The sequence below is a fragment of the Pygocentrus nattereri genome, chromosome 1 (assembly GCF_015220715.1).
Source record: "Pygocentrus nattereri isolate fPygNat1 chromosome 1, fPygNat1.pri, whole genome shotgun sequence".
In the NCBI taxonomy this organism is placed as follows: domain Eukaryota; kingdom Metazoa; phylum Chordata; class Actinopteri; order Characiformes; family Serrasalmidae; genus Pygocentrus; species Pygocentrus nattereri.
This window is the reverse complement of record NC_051211.1, coordinates 7,324,181-7,345,406: the sequence shown is the minus strand read 5'-3', so window position 1 is coordinate 7,345,406 and position 21,226 is coordinate 7,324,181. Positions and strand designations below refer to the sequence as shown.

Below are 21,226 nucleotides of genomic sequence, written 5' to 3'. Positions count from 1 at the left end.
AAACAGCACTTAGCAGCTTCAGAACTATCTTATGATCTCATCTGTTACTCGCGAACAACAATGAAGTTCACAGTTTGGTTCTATAGCTCATTAACATGCCGTTTTGTTAATGAACATGTTGATATACACTATATTGTCAAAAGTATTCAGTCACCCATCCAAATCATTGAATTCAGGTGTTCCAGTCACTTCCATGGCCACAGGTATATAAAACCAAGCACTTAGGCCTGCAGACTGCTTCTACAGACATTTGTGAAAGAATGGGTCGCTCCGCACTGCTTATTCAAAAAGATTGGTGGAAATACAGAGATGGTAGCAAAGAGATGAAAAGAAAATCCCTAATATTTAAAATTTGTGCGCTTGATATTTTTAATCAATGATTTACAGTAACCCATGTGTGAACATCATACAGAGGAAAATACATTATGTCTGGGCCTCTCAAACGTCAGGATCTTCTCTCAAACATTTTGGCACAAAATAAACTCCATATTATACAGACTTCAGCAGCAAATGACTTTTTTCTGCCTCCATTTTGCTAGCCTACATTTCTCCACCCATATTGCATTAGTTGTGATTGTGCTTGCATTTAAAAGCAAGCTAAAATTGCACAGTGAACTCCTAACTTTGTGTTCGAGCACCATGGAGCCAGCACACTTGTCTGTGAGAGCAGACCCTCCTTCATTCCAGGTTGGGTCTTTTGTTCATTATCGCTGCAGTGTACTCTAGTTTTACAGCACATGGTATCAGCTGGTATTGATGACTTATTTTATGAGGCGGAGTACGAGTAAACCAGTGCGGTATCAGCCCGATAGCCAATAGCAGTATTGGTATCGATGCATCCCTACCTATGACAGCGGTACTTTGCCCTTCTTTATATCCCTCTACAGCTAAGCTGAAGTGTTGCTCCTCTGATCGAGTAAACATAAGTAAACAGAGCAACCTGAGATCCCGCAATCGTGGATTCATGCTGGTTTCTTCTACAGTCATGCACACAAAAAGTACAAGCTAAACTTTTCTTGCAGTGACTGTGTTATTTTAGCAGTTTCATAAAAAAAAACAAAAAACTTTTTTTTTAAAAATCAGTGCCATTTCTCTATCATCTGTGCTGTGCTGTGCTGTGCCTACAATAAAAAATGTGTAAAAATCTAAAAATTAGTAAAAAATAACAGAGAAAATTGGTAAAACACTTCATAGTGCCTTGTACAGCTTGCATACACATTCAGTGCATATAATTCTCATACCCTAGTCATGCAGACAGAAATGTCTTTTTCACATTTTTAAAACAAACATCAATGCTCAAATGCATAAAGCAGACACACCCATCACTGTAATTTATAGACTTCTCTTCTGTTCAAACGAGTCGTAAATATTACAGATGTCCTATGGAAATGCTACTTCAAAGAAGCATGTCCAGAAAACAGATTTGAGTTGATGGGATTAGACATGATGGCCGGAATACTGTATCACGCAGCTGCATCAAGCCTGTTCATAAATATAGTAAACACACAGGGGGCGTTTTTCTTTGTAAGGCCTCAAATGCAGAGCAGCAACGTTTACAAAACCTACTGTAAGCCTCATTCTCGCCGATTTGTTGAGCAACTGAGCCTCTTTCCAAAGAGTGACACTCCCAAAAACAGGCATGGGTGACAGACAGTGATACAGACAGACACTGGTGACAGACAAATACGCGTGCGCGCACACACACACACACACACACACACACACACACACACACACACACACACGTATGTGAAATCTTTCTAAGCTCTGCCGTCAAACCTGCCTGCAAGGTGTTTTACTGTTGACTGATTTAGAATGTGTGTGTGTGTGTGTGTGTGTGTGTGGGGGGGTGTGCGCACACATACAAAGTGCTCATTTCTGTGTACACACACACAAAACAGTCAAACACACACAGACACCCTCTTCCACTCTTAAACTCCCATTAATAATCCACTACTACCAGTACTAGGGTCCACAAATTCTTCAGTGGATCATTCAAACACCACCTCTCTCTCTCTGTCTCTCTCTCTCTCTCTCTCTCTCTCTCACCATCTGTCTTCCTCTCCCTTCATCTCCCTAGCACTCTGTTTTTCTCTCTAACTCTCTGTCTATATTGGGGTGGGTGTAGCACTTTGAATACACTGATAGAACTTCACATTTGTTTACTTAAGAAATTTAATATCCTAATGAGAACATAGTTTAGTTTGTTGTGAATGTAAACAAAACTACAGACTATATGTTACAATAAGATATCTAATCTGTATCCATCTACTTATATACACACATATACATTCACACACACACACATTCAGCTATACAAAACCAATGTTGCTGTTTATATTCTGTACTTTTTATTCACAACAGTACAAAAATAGTGTTTCCTGGGATAGTTTTTAAAAAATGCCTAAAAGGTCCACCCCTAATCTAATCTTTCTCTTTTCACGTCTCTTTTCACCTTGTCTTTAAGCAGGTATTCTGTCCATCCGCGCTGAGCGTTATCAGACAGTCCCCATCTCTTCCAGAATGAGCCGCTGATGTTCCGCAAGTGTGTGATTGCTCTCCCTCCCGCTGTAGGAGACAGAATGAGGCCATGATGGGGCTGGGCCTTCCTCCAGCTGCATAATAACCAGCTCGTGCCGCCACAGAGACGTGCACTAACACAGTCACACGCCGAGGGGATGGCCGCGTGATTAACACGCTTCACTGGATCATTTTACGCACCATCCACAACCGGGTCCCACTCTACTACAACCACCAGCAACAGCGGCTTTAGTAGCTCCTTGGTGAAGCTACCAATCAGCGACTGCACACAGGATTTCAGCACTGAAGAGGCTTTTAGGACTGGAGAGGCTTTTGGATGATAACGCCCTCATGACTACTAAAACTACTTTATCCTCCTGTGTGGTCATACATGCAGAGCTTCCACTGGAGTTAGCATGCTTTCATGCTGCAGTCATCACAGGCAATACCAAATGTATGGTGTAATTAGTGGCTGAAGGCTGCATAGCATAATAACACTATTATTATCCCATTTATTTTTGTTCTTTTTCTGACGAATTATGTCTGATAACTGTCAAGCAATATCGACAGCAAACTCCAGAATGTTCGACTTGATTGTGAGAGGTGTGCTTGTACACTGCCTCTTGACTGGACGTTCGGTTTCTGTGTAGCCACTACACTAACTACACTAGCACCACCATAGAAACCACCTGGGATCCCATAGCAGACCCAGCAAAACTAATAACCACCTGGAACACCCTAGAACCCCCCTGTAAAGCTGCAGCAACCATGTAGCAACACCCTGGCAACCCCTTAGAACCCCACAGCAATGACCTAGCAACGCCCTAGCTGCCACCTAGAATACCATAGAAACCACATAGAAACATCCTAGAAACCAATTGGAACAACATAGCAACCATCTAGCAGGGACTATTCTCCAGTCTGAATTTTCTTCAAGAAATTAACTTTCATAGCTTTACATTAATTATTTCTCACTCACTGCTCATTGAAAGCAAAAACACTGTCAAAAGTGCAGATTCTGTGAACTGATATCACACGAGATATTTTACTATGATTTAATTAAAGGTTATTGCCATGCATACACAGAAAAACATCCTCTACATTGTTGCCATGTTTTTGTGATTGTCTGACATCTATGCACTAAAAAAAAAAAAAATCAGAATTGCAGATCAATCTTGACTATATAGAATGTAAATCACATGTAAAGACAATTCATTACATAGCTGTTTAATTACATGCAAATAATTATGTAATGTAAATCAAATGTGTGACAAAATGGCAACAGTAATTGAAGACTTCTGAATTCTGAGGGTTAATGTAATCTTTACTGTAAGATGTCCCTCGAGAGTTATACCCAGTGCGCGCAGCAGTGTCTAGGCCACTGCTGGTGATCTCCCTAGGTCTTCCTCATTAAGTGAGCCCTAGAAAGGCATGAAAGAAAGCAGTTAGTGGGCTCAGCAGGACAGCGGCAGTGGGAAAAAGGGGGAACCTAAGCACCACACTCAACACCAATATTACAGCTTCCCCCTGTACGTGTGTCCTCTTTAACAGAGCATGTTAAGGTCAGTGCTGGGTTTCCTTAAAGAGCAAGTGCCAAACTGAACACTCTCTCTACCAGTAAAGATGTACTTAACATATGATGCTTTTGAGGAACTGGGCCCTGATTGATTGGCCTAGTTGGAACACCTGCCAGGCTAGTCTTTGTGTGATTGCAGCACATAAAGTTAGCACAGATAGTGTTATGACGATGAATTAGCCTTCATGGTGTTAGGTTGGCTTTTCAATTAGCACCTCACCACTCCACTACTATCAGAGCACTAGCATGTAACTTTAGCCAAGAACATTAGAAATTATATAATATTATGTAAATAATCAGCAAGCCTACTAGTATCTATAGTCCTATGCTAATGTGAATTAATGCACTATTATAATTATTGTAAAAAAGTGCTGCTGATTTATAGATTTCAGAATTACAATAGGGAACTTTGAAACAACGAGCCCTGAGTTTCTGTGTTTAGCCTTTAATCACAGCGGAGAAAAGGACAGTTTCAATGGTGGACGGTATACAAGTCTTCCTTTTTCTAAAGGCAACTTATTTTGAGGAGCCACCAATTAAGCCGTAGATATTTCCTAACAGTTACAAACGTAATTGCTGAAAGATTAAACAGATTGGCCTAGTTATGTAGCTAACATTAACCAAATTATTTCCCCATGTCTTCCATTAGTAGTATCTAATACACTGGTTCATCTGGTATACCTGTTAAACTTTTTTCTTAAGGTGTTAGTTTTGTCATAATCTTTAGACCAGTAGGTCACATGTACATACAGCGCAAAGCACACCAACCCATTTATCTAAATCGGTAAAACAGGAATGATTCGGCCAAGTTTCCACAGAAAATGAAAACATAACCCTCATCTGTCATTGTGTAGTCTGCAGTCTGAGGCTGCGTTAGTTTAGATTGTTATCACAGGAGTGGACCATAGAGAGGAGGAGGGAATGAATGGCTGGTTTCTTGGGGGCAAGCCTTCAACATAGAGTGGACACAAGCCTGCTTGCTGTGCTTCTGTGTCGTCTCATACCTGCAGCGCCACCTCCCTCGGTCTGTGGCAGCAAACATGGGCCATGATATATACTAAAATTGTGGACTATCCCCTGAACTATTCTCTCTGGCAAGCATGTGAGAATAGGACCATCCGACAAGTGTTAGCACAAGTAGCATTGTCAGAGAAGACAAAGGGCAGATGGTCTCATTTCTCCCCAACAGAGACTCCAGCACTGAGGCTATAAATCAGTCGGTTAAACTCTGCTCAGTCCGTGGAGCCACATTTCTGTCTGAGGTTCACACTGCTCTAAGGGTCAGTCTACACAGGAACCAGACCGGTAACAGAGATATCCCCCCGCTGTTTGCTCAGGAATACGGAATAGACATCATAGCTGCTGGTATCTTCAAGAGACGTGAGAGTGAGGGGGACTGTTCTCTTTCTCCTTCCGACCTCCTTTCTTTTTGGGGGTGGGAGGGAGCGTCTTCTTTCCTTTCTGTGGTTTTTCTTACTTCTCTCATAAATTGGGAAGTGTACAGAAATGCATTGTGGAGGTCAGAGGAGTCCGGTTTCGGAAAAAGAAAAAAAATGCACATACAAGAAAAGCCAAAAATACTCAGCCACACGGGACAGGAGCGAAGGTTACACATGAAGGACGATACCTGAAGTCATTATCGCTTCTAAAAAGGTGGCTGAAATAAGGATGGAGATGCTTTGTTTTTGGTTTCACAAAGCATGGTAGCTTGTCAGCTGGCAAAGGTCACAAGATGACATGACCTTTACTCTAAAGTGATGAGAGTTTCTTTAAATGCTGCAGTCTGACAGCATGTGCAAAAGCATGTTTTCATTAACTGCAGTTGGTGAATGAGAACTAATAAATAAAGACTCCTGGCCAACATAATTGGTAGAAACCACTGCACCCAGTACTTAAACAAGTAGATGCACACTATGGATTTAAACATCAGTAGGTCAATCTGAAGGTTCAAATTCTACTACATTGATTTTGGAATATTAGGATATTTTAAGCGGCTTAGAAAATGGATGGATGGATGGATGGATGGAATTAAATTAAAATTTCCAACGATTATATCATGGCATAAGTACATTTTCAAATAAAACAATTTTAGATGCCTATTTTTGTAGATAAACAGCAGTTTATTATTCTGGGATGCCCCTTTAATTATCAACAACAAAAAAAACTGTTAACACAAATTAGAAAATAAAGTGTTGTTTATATTTATTTAATTATTATTGGAATATATTTTCAAACCCAAAAATATCACCTTGAAAAACCTTCATACATGCATAATCATATCAAAATAAAACACTACTGTCCTTTGAGATTTTAGTACACTAAACCAACTGAATCATTTTGAGAGGTATACACTATAGCTTCTAATGCACACGTCCAATCATATATAGTCCTAAACTGGTTGAAAGAAGAAACAACAGAAACCGGGTAGGGTCGGTACAAGCCGTGTGGCTGAGCTAATAAACAACCCAGACAGCTCCAACCTGATACTTCACTTACATCAGAAACTGCTCTTTAACTACCACACCCCAGCACTCCTCCAGACACCAATGCTAATGCTCCCTTGGGGCAGTGGGATCACAGGTCACTGGACAGACATCTGGCCCAACAATGACAGAGACTGTCCACGGCAGAAAGAAGATAATGAAGCCTGCAGATATCCACACATTAATGCTCAATTCTTTGCTGCTTCTGGTGCCTGAGAACAATGGCTTCATTCTGAAGTCTCTAAAGGCAGATGTAAATACAGAACTGAAACGACCCATGAAGGTCAATGCTCCTCTACTAGTAGCCAGCCAGGTTTGATCAATTTATGTGAGTAAAACCAAGGACACTTAATTACCAATGACAGGCACAAAATGAGAGCTTGGACTGTTGGGATTTTACTACAGCCAATCAAGACTCACTTTAATTGATTGGTGTTGGCTACATTAAACCAGATTAAATTTCAAGCCAAAATTTCAACCCTATATTTCAATCCAGTATATTTAGACCATTGACAGAGAGATAACATAAACAAACATACACAAAACTTGCGACAGGGAGGCATGTTGTATAAAATATCTACAATCTAATATTTAAAAGTATTAAATGAAAACAGCCCATGAAGCGGTCGGCCACGTAAAATGACAGAGTGGGGTCAGCAGATGCTGAAGTGCATAGTGCGCAGAGGTCACTGACTTTCTGCCGCCACTGGACTCTAGAGCAGTGGAGACGTGTTTTCTGGAGTGACCAATCATGTTTCTCTGTCTGGCAATCTGATGGACGAGTCTGGATTTGGCGATTTCCAGGAGAACAGTACTTGTCTGACCCAAGTGTAAAGTTGGGTGGAGGGGGGATTATGGTGTGGTGCTTCAGCACCAAGAGATTTTGGACAATTTCATGCTCCCTTTGTGGGAACAGTTTGGGGACGGCCCCTTCCTGTTCCAACATCACTACAGACCAGTGCACAAAGAAAGGTCCATACAGATATGGATAAGTGAGTTAAAAAGTCAAAAATTCCCATGAACACCCTCCTAAACCTTGTGGAAAGCCTTCACAGAAGAGCTGAAGCTGTTATAGCTGCAAAGGGTGGGCCGACATCATATTAAAACCTATGGATTAAGAATGGGATGTCACTCAATTTCATATGCATGTGAAGGCAGACGAGCAAATACTTTTGGCAATATAGTGTGTGTGTGTGTGTGTGTTTGTGTGTGTGTGTGTGTGTGTGTGTGTGTGTGTGTGTGTGTGTTTTATTATATATTATATACATACATATACACTTAATACACTTAACAAAGATGAAGAAAACAACACCAGCAAACCTGAAACCATACTAAGCTAAAAAGTTTTCCATGGTGAATGTTGAAAATGCTTATGAGCTATTTATATCTTGCCTTTGATGACTTTATGCACGGTTGTAGATCGTTCACAGATCACGACTGACAACAAGGGAGCAAATATTTTCTTTAATTGGGGCTGATATATGTAACATGTATTTTGTTTGGCTTTGGAAATGGACATCCTCTATCCTGTCAGGGTATCAGATCTCGCTTTTACAGAACCCTCAAGTGCATTTTTTGCATTCTCTATCTATAGCTTCAAATCATCCCATTCCATGCTGGCTTGACCGAGGTAATGGCAGATAGTGGAACAGTTGCTAATTAACAAAGGAGAAACAGAAGCAAACGTTCAGGAAGCATGTGGACGGCATCAGGATTTTGATTAGTCATAAGACAAGTAAAGCTCCCACAGCAAGTCAAGACAGCTGTTTAGATTTTGTCACAGTTACTCATGGAGGCCCCTTAGTGGCTTGGACCTGAGGGAGCCTATGGGATGATCAGGACCTGGTGGATGGCAAACACATTTAAGAGGTACCGAACTTGTGCTAGCCCTAGTCACAGTATTTATCTTTGTTTTAACTTGAGATAGTAATGAGAGTTAAACATAACTTAAGAACTGTGGAATATAGAGAATTCAATAGCCAATCACTGCATATTCCAGTCATTTCATAACTTTTTTTGTTTTTAGTCATGTATATACATGTACAGTTGCCAGCAACTGGGTTTAAACAAAACTGGGGACTTACAGGGGATATGTTCAACACAGTTTCTGGCTGTTTCTACGTTCCATGGCCCTATACAAGAAATACTTTACAATACCTCAGTGTGTATATCAAGTATTTTACAACAGCTTCAAACAACGGCTCAATGGCTCAGATTGACATTTCAATGGGTTGTGTTCTAGATTTTAGGCTTGCTGGTCAATAGCTAATCACTGACTAATGACGGTTGGTTACTTTGCCAAAATTTGCATGCCTAAACTGAAACATGCAGCCGTGTTATCTATAAAAACACAAATACTGGATCAGTCGACAGTCAATATTAAGTGACTCAGATCAGGATCAAGGCAAAAAACCTTGTAGATACATTAAAATAATGGTTGGGCACCTCTTTCACAGCTAAAAGTGATAACATAATGTACAAAGAAGACAATCACATCTCACAGTAACACTGACAAATGAGCTCTAATGTTTCAGAGCGACAGAGCGCGCTATCTTTTACTGTAAGCCATCAACGCTAGCAGAAGCTCAGTATGTGTAATAATATCACACCCTCTTTGCGTCCACTGCTCATATGGAAGGATAGAGAGATGATGGAGCGTGATAGAAGCTGTCCAGACAGAGAGAAGTCCAGCTATTCTCGCCTGCTGAAGCTTACCTGCAGCTGGTGCAATACCCAGCCTAGACAGTGCAATGTGCAGAAAACACAGACAGACAGACACAGACACAGAGAGAGAGAGAGAGAGAGAGAGAGAGAGAGAGAGAGAGAGAGAGAGAGAGAGAGAGAGAGAGAGAGAGAGAGAGAGAGAGAGAGAGAGAGAGAGAGAGAGAGAGAGAGAGAGAGAGAGAGAGAGAGCGCAACCATCAGATTGAATCAAAGCATTTGGTCACATTCTCCATGTGAGATGGCAGAACAGTGAGTTTTGTGGACTGGAGCAGAGAATAACTATAGCCCACATACAAAACACTGCTATGTGTAACGGCTGGTGGCCTTGGGGGAAAGACATCACCTTGAATAACCTGGTTCAAGCAGACTAACTAGTTTTGGTAGATGCAATGTGTGGGCATAGTATGTGGACTACACCACATGTTGGTCCCCTGTGCTGTGAGCCATAAGAAGCAAAAATAAAAATAAAAATCACTTTTACTTCATATTGAGAGGCTCTCCTCTAGCTGCATGGTCCAACAGCAGTTATGGAACATGAATAATATGCAGTCTGCACAGTTACATTCACTTCTCAATACTGGCTATGTTTAAATATTATTATTATTATTATTATTATTAATGCAGATGCAGAGCATAAATCAAAGTAAACTGTAATTGAGTGCACAAATAAAGTACTATGCCAAAGTCAGAAACCACCATTCATTTTTAATGTTTCATTCAAAATGGCCATTATGTTACTCATTTTAAAAGCAGAAAATATACATTTAACAGAGGATTTCCCAAAAGCCACTATAAGTCCATTGTTCCGATGTTTTGATATGCTAAAAATGTTCTTTTCTCAGTCAGTTTTTGTCAAGGGCTTCTTGACAGCTACACATCCTTCAAGACCCATAGTATTGAGCCATCCTCTCACAGTGGGAGGACAACAAAGTCCCAGGGAGGAATCACTGAAATAGCACCACACTTAACCCAGGCTTAGAGTTACAAAACCCTGGGAAGCAAATGTACAATATAGTGTCACCAACCCTGCTCCAAAAGCAGACCCTGCTACCTCACTGCAGACTTTATCACCAAATCTAACGACACCCACCTGATCAATCTTATTAGTGCCACTGTTAGTATCACTGGGTGGTTTTAGATTTGGGCTGGAGGTGAACTCTGTTGTAAGGTAGATCTCCACGAGGAAGGCTGGTGAGCACTGATCTAGTGGGTGTTTTAATTAGAAAAGCCTATGCATGGCAGTGATTAATGATTAGGCCTTTAATATTTCATAACATTTTTAAGCAAAAATGATCCACCTAAAGTGTATTCAAAATCTCACAGGTAATGGAAAAATTATGCCTGAATATAAACAGCAGTTGGCCTTGGAGCCAACCTCACATTTACAAGTCAGATACATTAAGAAAATGAACTAAGCAAATGAGGTGACATGGATGGCATAGTTCTATTCATGTAGTCGTCACTCCTGAATAACAGGAAAAGAGTGCTGGAAGGACTGCTTTTGTTCGACAGTGCTCTTCCATTAAATGGCTTCAAAAAAGGGAGGGAAAACATGTTGCAATTGGACAGTGTAGTTAGTTTTTAGCTGTTCAGTTTAGTTGTGTAGTTTGGTTCGTTGCATCCTACACAGCTGACTAAACAGCAAACTAAAACTGCCACCCAACTCATGATGTCATTCCATTTTAATTCATCCCACTCTTTTTTTTATTTTACAGCAGAACAATGACGAGAACTAAAACCGAACAATTCACTCACTGGCTGCAAAACCAAAGAACTGAACTGGGAACTTCTGCTCTTGGGCACTTCCGACAAATGGGCAGTGTATGGAAAAGCCAAACACTGAGATAACAGCAGGTTGAGTCAACAAGCCTTTATCAACCTCCATTGTAGCGAGCCCTCATGATTATGGTTTGTGCTTTCTGTAACCCAGGTCAGCATGTTTTTCTCAATGTAGGAGCTCTGACAGATATTATAAAATATTCAACAGTGCAGCGCTATAACATCTCCCCCCCCCCCCACCCCCAACGTCTGCATCTGGTCTCCTGAGTGCAAACGAGCCAAAGCAGGCCTAAATACAAGCCTTAGCCGAAGAAGAAACTGGTCGACCAGAAGCCAAAGCAAACACAGCGTCTGCGGGCAAGCGATGTGGAGGTTAGGCCAATATGTCCAAAACATCTCAGGAGGCTGATCTAGGATAAGTTCCTCCCCATCCCTTTCATCATTTCATTAATATCTGCTAAGATATATAAGGCCTATTAATTTTGACTAATTAAATATCCACAGTTTTTAAAAATAGTATTTAAATATCCCAACAAGAAATATTTACATTGCTATAAATAAAAACTGAAAAACGGTGAAGGTATAATATTGCTTATTGTGTGCCTAACAGAAATGGTGGCTCTGTACTTATCGGTTCGGTTGATTAACTGTAACCCATGTTCACATGTGTCCGAATATTTTTACAAAAAATGTTTTCTCCATTTTCAAAAACAATCTGTCCACACATCATCCACGAGAATGCAAAATTCTTCCGTCTACAAACTTTCATTCAAGAGACTGAAAATGCTTTCCAACAGGACCCTTTCCGAAAAGGTTGTATACTGAACCATCTGTAGCACATCTCCATTAATCTGAAAAACGATTTCATGATGCAAAGAACCCTTTAAGCATGCAAAGGGTTCTTTAAGCTATCATGATTCTATATAAAACCACTTTCTTTACTAAAGAACACTTGAAGACCCTTTTTAAGAATGTACACATACTTTTTGAATAACTTGCTCCAGGCCTTAGTCTCTCAGACACTGCTCTTCAGCCTGTCCTTATGGTCTGTTATTAAGCAGAGCTGACCACCACTGTCAAGTAATTAACTATGGCCTACAGGAATGCAACAGAAAAAAGAAAAGTGAGGGGAAAAAAAGAGAAGGAAAAAAAAAAGGGCCTCAAACCTCCTCTCCAGTCCCCACACTGCATTCACACACTTTGGCCCCTCTTCATGGTCTGTCTGCTGCTCTGGCTGAGGTAGGCCCTGCGGGATAGGGGTGTATGTGTGGAGGTAGAGGGGGATTTGGACACGTGAGCACCCTCAAGGACTAGAGATAAGGTCTATCTGGCTGCAGCCGAAGCCCACCTGTGCTCTGAGGTATGTGATCCAGATATGTGATCCAGGATCATGTATCCCCCATCCCATACCCAGCCGGAACCACTACAATAAGAAAATGCCAAAAGGGTCTCACACTGGCACTCTAGGGGAACGTCTCCTGACACACCACCTGCATAGCCGGGACTAGTTGGGCTGCAACAGGACAGAAAAACACCTCAAAAATAACCTCCCTCAGACAGACAGTCAAGCCCCCTTGGGCCCCTGTAAAACAGGCATCTAGTGTCAGCCTCATCTCAGCAATTTCACTCTTCTCTTTTGGCAAAGACGGCGGACTCTGACTACAAGAAGAAGTAGAAGAAGAAAAAAAAAACAAGAGAGAGATAAGGATGATGACTGAAGCTTTCAAGCATCAGATGGCCATTATGGTGATTAAGACACAGGGATCTTTTAAAGCCATGTAAGCACCATAGCACTGCGTAATATGGAACGATGAGCATAAAGATGATAACCAGTGACTCTTTAAGTGATACTGTTACTTTGATTTAAAATGATTAGTATATTTTATCACAAATCAGCTTACTTTTGCAGAAACACCTCTGTTTTGATTTGCATGGCTGCATGAACAACTGATATTCTCATAAATGTCTGTGGTTTGTTTAATGAGGAGCACTGTTTGAGTGAGATACGCTTGACTATGGTGCAACAGATAAACTATCAGATGGAATTTGTCTGCGTTTACACTAGACAGTCAACAGACGATGGCAAACCAGATTTTATATATTATTGTCAATGGAGCGCCAGCAGAAAATTCTGCCACTGCAAATGCAGCGTATTACAGCAGTCAGAGGAATGTTCCACCAAGAGTTTAGTTCTCCAAAAGCAGCAGAATAATCAGAATGTTGAGCCATGGACACGCAACATCTTATTGTTGCAATCCAGGACTGCAATAGTGTGGAGCATGCTCCTGCCTGTTTTCCACTTTTAATATAGGACTGACATCACTACAGCTCTCCTCTAATAATCATCCATTTTCATTGGTAATGTTGTCACTATGGCAACATTTTCACGGCTGCCTGCCACAGTCAGTCGCACAACGCCGAGAAAATCATAAACTGAAAGAGAATGTGAGGGTAATTTGTGCCACTGCTAAATGTGAATGTAAGAAAAATAAAGCAAAATGAAATTAATAACAAATTAGGTACAACAAGGGTTTATTCATCAATAATTTTTTTTAATAAATATATCTAAACTGACAGTTCATTCTCTGCACATAAAAACCAAGAAAGCAGAACCAAGTGCTACACAATGTAATGCTGTGTTTCCAGAGCTACCAACCTAGCTTACTTCTGCCACTCTCCCAGCAAACACTCCAAGGTGTACCAATGTACCAGAGTGCCAGGAATATCCCATAATAAGACCGTTTCTTTTATTGACACGAGTCATTTGTACGATGTGTAATTACATAATACCGAGCAAAGCTCAGAAACCACATTAAAGAATTCTAGAATTACACATCAAAATATTCTCATTTAGACATTCGGAGACCAACGGGCAAAAATGTAGCTAACCCCTGACCCCATTCTCCTCGTCCAGTATCTCAGACACACGTCGTCACATGCTGGGTCACTGTCAACTCAGGTGTTCTGCGACTCCATCACTGCCAGGGGGCTAAAGCTAACTAACAGTAATTGCACTCTGTAATATCCAGGCCTATTTCCTGATAGTTCTGATTCATACAGATTACTAAGGATACACAGTCGAATTCCCAGCCTCCCCATAGGCACCATCCATGACCACGCATAACCATGAAGGCCCTGATTGAATCAGTTGACAGAAATTTTGTAAGACACCATTAGCTGCTGAGTAGATGACGGAGAAAAGTAAGGACGCATCACTATTTATGGTTCCCAGCTCATTATCAAACCCTTCATTAGTTGAACTATGCAATGGAGCAGACCTCTGGGACTATAACTCTACAGTTACCTCTCACCCCAACCCACTTCACCTTACACCTTCCCTACTAGTTTACAGTTAAAGAATGTTTGCTAAATTACCCCGAGTCCTCTCCATGGCACAGGAGTTGCATATTACATGACATAGGTGGAGTGCGCCTTAAAACTAGCAATTTAGGCATTAGCACCAAGAAACAGTAAAAATAATTCAATGCAAATCAGAATAGACTGATAACCGGAATTGCAGCAACCAATCAGTAGGATTAGCTTTCGATGACATCAATTAGGAGAAAGTCATGTAGTTAATTTTAAAACAAAATCCCTTCATAATGCATATTGCTTATGTAACACATGCAGCCACAACAACATATACACAATAGCAGGGGTGCAGGGGTGTCCAGCCTTATCCACATAATTTTCAAGGTTTTCATTTCAAACAAGCAGGTGCACACGTCTCACACAATTAGTTGGTCTCAGTTTTCAAACAACAGATCAAGTGCTCCCGTTTTGTTGGAGTGAAAGCCAGAAGCCACACCGGCCCTCGGAGGACAAGACTAGACACCCCTGCACAGCAGGAAGAAAAGGAGGCAATATGACTTCTATTGTTTAGGGACACACTGATATGGGAATTGGAGGCCAATAAACATTTATAAGACAGACATGAAAACTCATGAGGAGTGAAACAGGCGACAAATTAGAAACCAATCCCCTGTAGCTCAGTCTGGCGGAACTGTTCATGGGAAGAGTTCAACAACTTCGTAAATACAAGTTGTACACATTTGGTTCTGCTTGCTATATTGATTTTTTTTAAAACCAGTTGCTTACCATAGCAGTTAAAAGGTCAGTGCTTTTCAAATCCCACATCCATTATAAATAAAGGCCATTCTAAATGCCGTTCATTTGTGTTGGCTTCAAAAGGCGTATAGTGCTTGGACCCCAATGGTTGCCACTTAAATAGATAGTTGTTTAGTTATCAAAGTGGTTCAGACAGTCCACACAAATAAACATGTTTTACGTCAACTTCGGACTCAAACTAAATGGAATCTGACTGTATTGGCTGCCAACAACTGTTGCCAACAAACCATTGTAAACTTTTTTCACCTATCCTTCAAAAGCTATTAAAAGAATTAAATCAACTGCACTATGCATACAATTTTTCGCTTTCCGGTAACCTTAGTTCTGATTGGCCAATAGAAAATACACAATACATCTGTGGGTTGCATGTGTGACAAAACATAGAAAATCAGGCTAAAATAAGGATTAGCAGTGAAGAGAACCCAAAATTGATTTCTTTAGGGATAAAATGCAGTAAACTTCAATAAAAATGTTTTAGCACAGTCACCTAAATGTTCAGTTATTCAACAGTTCAATAAAGATTATTAAATTTCAGTTTGAAATATTAGTCAAATACCCATGTATTTTTGACAATATATATTTTCTTTTGAGCAACTATTATCTGATACCACTATGATTACTCATCACTACCACTACTTCAATGGACCATACAAGTAGAAACTGTTTGCTGAACAGATGAACCTTCGAATGATGTTGGTGCTGTGATGGGGTAAAATGAGAGGAAACAGCAGAATTGTTGTTAATAATGGTTTTATTAGTCAATTAATAGTTCAAAATACTTAATCAATTAGAAAAGAATCAATTATACATTTGAACTAATTAACGCATACTCTTCATGACCTGTACCTAAACTCTGGGACTTTTATGTCTGTTCAAGGCTTAAACAGCAGCTCAACAGGGCCTTCACTGCAAAAGATTGTATGTCTAGCCGACTGCAGCTGAACCGAGAAAACAGACACCATAAAGGGGGCCGCCCCCACAGGGGGTGCAGATGCTTCAAAGACCCGCACGCTAAAAAGCAACACCTGGCATGCCTGCCTTTGTGGTGCCTTGCTGCCCTGGCAACAGGCCCCCCCATGGCAAGACTCCAATAACTGCTGGATGTAGCTGCTGGATGCTGGATCCTTTAAAATAACAGAGTAGTCTAGATTACAAAAATCTGCTGTCTTATGTTACTCGCACGGAGCTATTAACTCTCTGAGGTGGCTCTAGAATCTCAACTAAAACTAAAATATAATGGACACCTTTTGTTCAAGTTAACCATTAGAAGTGCTTATATTGCGGGTGATAACAAAAGCAGCCTATGATTATATATATTATTTCTCAATTATAGCTCTTTGAAGCAAGTAGGAATTCTGTTGGAAGTGTGGATTCTAAACGTTCAATCCATACACAATGGAAATATGCAAAGGTAAATGTCTGTACATATAGAACATTTTGTTTAACATCAAAGCAATGAAGAGTGTCACACATGCACGCTTGAGAATTTAAATGTAATTCATTACATATTAAATATGTCCATCACTCTTCTAATTACTTTTAATGGTAAATCTTAATTGACCAAAATCAGATCCACTTCACATTGAATATTTTATTATTTTAATTTTGGCTGATATGTGTTGCAGTTTTGATATAAGTGACCTGACCAATTGCCCTAAATTTCCAGCTGCTTCATACTTTCGATGAAGCGCTTTATTAGTTTTGCAGATCTTGTAATAAGAATTTACATCTGGGAACAATTTCAGCTTCCCAGAAATCAGGGTGCTTGCTAGCTAAATTCTACTGTTAGCTTATTGAACTGAACATGACGCACATCTCTATGCTTAACTGGATTTTTTAGGGAGGCTAATGGCAGGCTTGTTGTCCCTCAGACGGTACTGACAATCACATCCTCACCCCCTGCTTTGAGATTTGCCCCCACTGGGCTTTGGATTGCTTTAGAAAGTTCACACTCAGTGTGTTCCCACCGTATTAAGTCTCTCTGCATTTAACCCAAGATTTCTCTTGGCTGTCTCCAGATGTTCTTGTAACAAGATCACATCTGGGTCCACAAAAATAGACCTTAATTTGAGCTCATGTTATTTAAACAGGCCACTAATTTTAATGTTAACCGTGTAAAATACCAATCTGGCTCAGTAAAGAGTCAATAAATTCATCTATTGTTATTTATGTGTGACTTCGGCTAGTAAGTACTGGAGATGTGGTAGCATGTGTTCATGTGTTCATTTAGGCCACAGATTGAGTTTTTGGTTAAAATGAAAGCTAATAAATATGGCTATAAAGAAGCCATAATCAAAACTGGCCACACAAATTAACGACAGGTGCACCCCTAATTTAAATAGTGAATCAAAGTGACAATAATAAAGAGCCTTGTAAGAGTTAAGTACAACTGTAATGTAATAAATGTCAATTGTGTCACTCCACACTACCATAAATGAAGTCAAGGGTCATAAACCCAACAAAACAACACACTGTGACTCATATTCACACACAAAGTGGCACAGAGCCTACCGTAAAGTAGCTAGCTAGATCAAGCACTTCAGAAGACTTTCATTTTAATCAGCAATGCAGATACAATGCTTCAGCAAGTTCGTGTCAAAACTGGGAGCCGCAGAAGATCACGTTCAAGGTCAGGACAACGCTGTCCGAAAACAGACATGCAAGAATGAATACAAGCGGCGTCAGGCCTATTAGTCCTCCCGTGGGCTCCCTCTTCCAGCAAACTCCCCTTGTTCGCAAATTAAATTTCGCTTGACGCTAGGTTTAAATGTACCGTTTAAGAAAAAAAAGCCTGCTGAAGAGCCATCCTCATCTGCGCTCTGCGTGCAGAGGTCCTCCTGCTTTACTGGTGTTTAGCTAAGCACCCTCCGGTCTATTAATCCTAAGAGGATACCCCCCTGCCGCCCCCCTACACAGACTATCTAACCGAATCAATCTGCAGTGCTAAATTATGATTGGGTTATTTCCTCAGATGACACTCCCACACCACGATGGATGGCTCATGCCTGCCTAGGTGCTCACACACACACACAGCTGAAGTGATTTTCACTCAAGTGCCTCAATCAGGCCCCTCAAACCCCAACTGCACCACGTTCCCCTTTAATCACTTTTCCACGGCAGCCCCTGCTGCATTTATTACAGCGGTTAAGGAGAACCTGCTGACTGCCAGTCATGCACAAATTTGCCTCGAGTAAGAACCACCTGATATTTAGTACATGAGGGGTGTCGTAACTGACCCAACCCTGCACCCTGATTTGACAGTTACAGCAAGGTACAGGACATTACTACAGAAATGTGTTCACGGCTGGCCCGAAGGTCTATGCATGTACTCAGTACTAGCAGCCTGGCTGATAAATGCTCAGATTTCCGTGAGAGAAATTAAAGTACAAAGTATTCCAGTGACATCACTGGGCACAGCCAAGCGACAGGGCAGTGGAACATTACAGCAGGCAAATATAAACGAAACGTTCAACCTCAACTCGAGGCCTTTAACCTGGGCTGGTGAGTAAAATCCTGAGGGTTAATGTACTACATATTCTTTGAAGCACAATAAAAGAGTTGTGGCTTGAACTACCAACCAAGAAAAGCAAGAACTGTCAAGGCCAGCGTCAATTTGGACATGGTGACTGTGTTGTGGTCATTCTGTGTTGTGGCTATCTCTGTCAACTCAACAACTCTGTCACACAATACAAGAGCAATAAGGCTTCAATGGAAACTGTACATAAGCTCAGCCTAACAGCTCTTACTACCCTCAGGTAAGCCAACTCCTCTAACTCGTTTTATTATGTGTTTATGAGAGGTTTGGTCAATTATAAGCCACAGATTTAGGTCGCTGTTGTGTAGTAAAACCCTTTAAGGCATCTCCTTGAATGTTTTCACGCTTCAGTAGTAAAAAAAACGATATTTCAGTGTGTTCAGGAACTGAAGGCCAAAATTTTGTCAGCAGTGTTGGGCAGCATATTTATATAATTCTCACTATTTTCTGAGACGTCAACAGCAGGGAATGAAATGATACTTCGCTGGTAAACATGTGGGTGTGTAAACTACCATGTGTCCAGCTTCCCTCTCTCTAGATGGACACAAGAGCCAAACCCATGTCCTCCAGCAGAAGGAACCCAAACAGCTACCACTCAGGTCTAAGTGGAGGCTCTACTATAGGTACATTTGAGTCAGAACGGGTTTACTGCATTTAACTATGGATATTTTTAAACTTAAATCATGTTATTCAGGCGTAGTATCAACTGGCAGTAGCAGGAATAGGTGCCTTGCCGTTACCTGTGAAACGACAAGCCTGTAATGACAACCCGCCCACAGCCTCGCTGTAGCTGAATGTAGGACACGTTTGATTATGAGCTGAAAGCAACTTGGTCAGACCAGGAGATACTCCTCCTAACCATGTATTATTCATGTTTTGTACACGTTGGCTTTGTATGTTCACCCTCTGCCTTTATAAATGGGCTTAGCTTGTGTGTGAATGAGAAAGTCTGGGGTCAGTTGGTGGCTAACGCTAGCTGGACTCTTCCTAATAACCTAATTCCTAATAACATCTATACCGAGATACACAGCTACTCGTTTTGCTTGCGAAACGGAGCCAGCGTTGGCTTGTTAGTTAACGTTAAAGGGAAACTCCACCAATTTCTCCACCGTTTCTACATAATGAAGCGGTTTAGATGTAAACAAAGTCCGGGTGGCTTGGTGTGAAATGCTCCCTTCCATAGAAACTTACAGAGTCAGCACTGCTCACAGTCACGGTGATGGGAACCAGACGTCCACCTCTAAAACCACCCTCACAGAAAGTTGTTACACAAAACGGTGACGGATACATTAATGCCCGGGACACTGCTTTCACATACTTTCGGGCTAAAATGTGCTGTTAATCTAAAATGTATTGTTAATGCGGATGGGTTGTAAGGCGAACAGCCCCTAAAGATTCTTTTTTTCAGCTTTTCCACTACCAGCATCAGCATTACACATAAAATCCCAGTAGACACGTGTAGGCTCAGTGCTGGTTTTGGATTGCAAATAAAATGGCCAGCTGTATCTGCGAGGTAGACAGCGCAAGCCCTGGTTCCTACCACTCAGAAATCAGCGCAAGTTTCTCTACAATGAACCTCAGGTTACCTTAAACCACGCTGAATGACTATGTTTACCCTGTAACGACGGGATTATGCCAAACATTTGAAATATCGGCGGAATTCCCATTCAACGTTAGCCTTACCTGTCTGTCAACACGTTGATGCTTTTCCTACGCTGCGGCTACAGAATGAATCGCGGTACGGAGGGAGCGACGAGACGCAGGGCTACGTTTGACCTTACGTTGTCCACGCCGTGTTTATGTCCTACCTATCCTCCGAGAATAACGCGTTTCAGGCACGTTTTGCTGTTTTTGCTTCGGAAAAACGAGACAGACCTACCTTTCAGGCTCCCTCCTCCTATCCGTCGCTCTCTAGTCTCTCCAGTCTAACCCGCAGTCGTGCAGACGAACAGCTGGGACTGCAAAGCACCTCAGCCAAGTGCAAACCCCTCTGCCTCTGCCTCTTTCTCGCGTCCCTCTCCGCTCCTTTCTCCCCTCCACCGGCGCTGGACGACACCGTAATTCCCGAAATGTTGCTGCTGGAGTGCAGGACGCTGTGTGTGTGTTCAGAAACGCAGCCGCACTGAATTAGTAAAACAAAACAAGGAGGTCAGTCCCGATGCCTCGACGCCAAACCCGCATCAATCGGGGGACAGACCAGCGTGAACACGACAGAGGCTCTCCAGCAGAGCCTGAGGGGCGGAGCCACATTTGATTATTCATGAAGAGGGCGGGGTTCATATGGATCATTCATAAGCAAGGCTGCGTCTGGTGGGTGGGGCTATGATGGATTATTTATTGGGCAGGGCACGTCGGTGGCGTGTAATGGGGGGTGAATGTTTCACTAAAGCTTGTCAAATTTGGGATTATGATGGACAATTCTGAACGCAGGTGGGGTTGTGTTGTACTATTCATGACCGGGTGGAGGGTTATCATAGATTA

At 41.4% G+C, this 21,226-nt stretch overlaps 1 protein-coding gene across 4 annotated transcripts in view; it reads right to left on the bottom strand.

Annotated features, from left to right (window-relative positions):
• The window catches only part of tanc2a (tetratricopeptide repeat, ankyrin repeat and coiled-coil containing 2a), a 228,699-nt gene extending 207,720 nt beyond the window's left edge, over positions 1–20,979 (bottom strand). For 3 of the 4 annotated variants that reach the window (XM_037533696.1, XM_017700561.2, XM_037533781.1), the window contains exon 1: positions 20,625–20,979. The gene's annotated coding sequence lies outside the window, so the exon portion shown is untranslated. Of the gene's footprint in view, positions 1–20,428; positions 20,447–20,624 lie in introns of those variants that run through there. The other variant, XM_037533674.1, reaches the window with a different exon arrangement.
• Between the last annotated feature and the right edge of the window lie 247 nt (positions 20,980–21,226).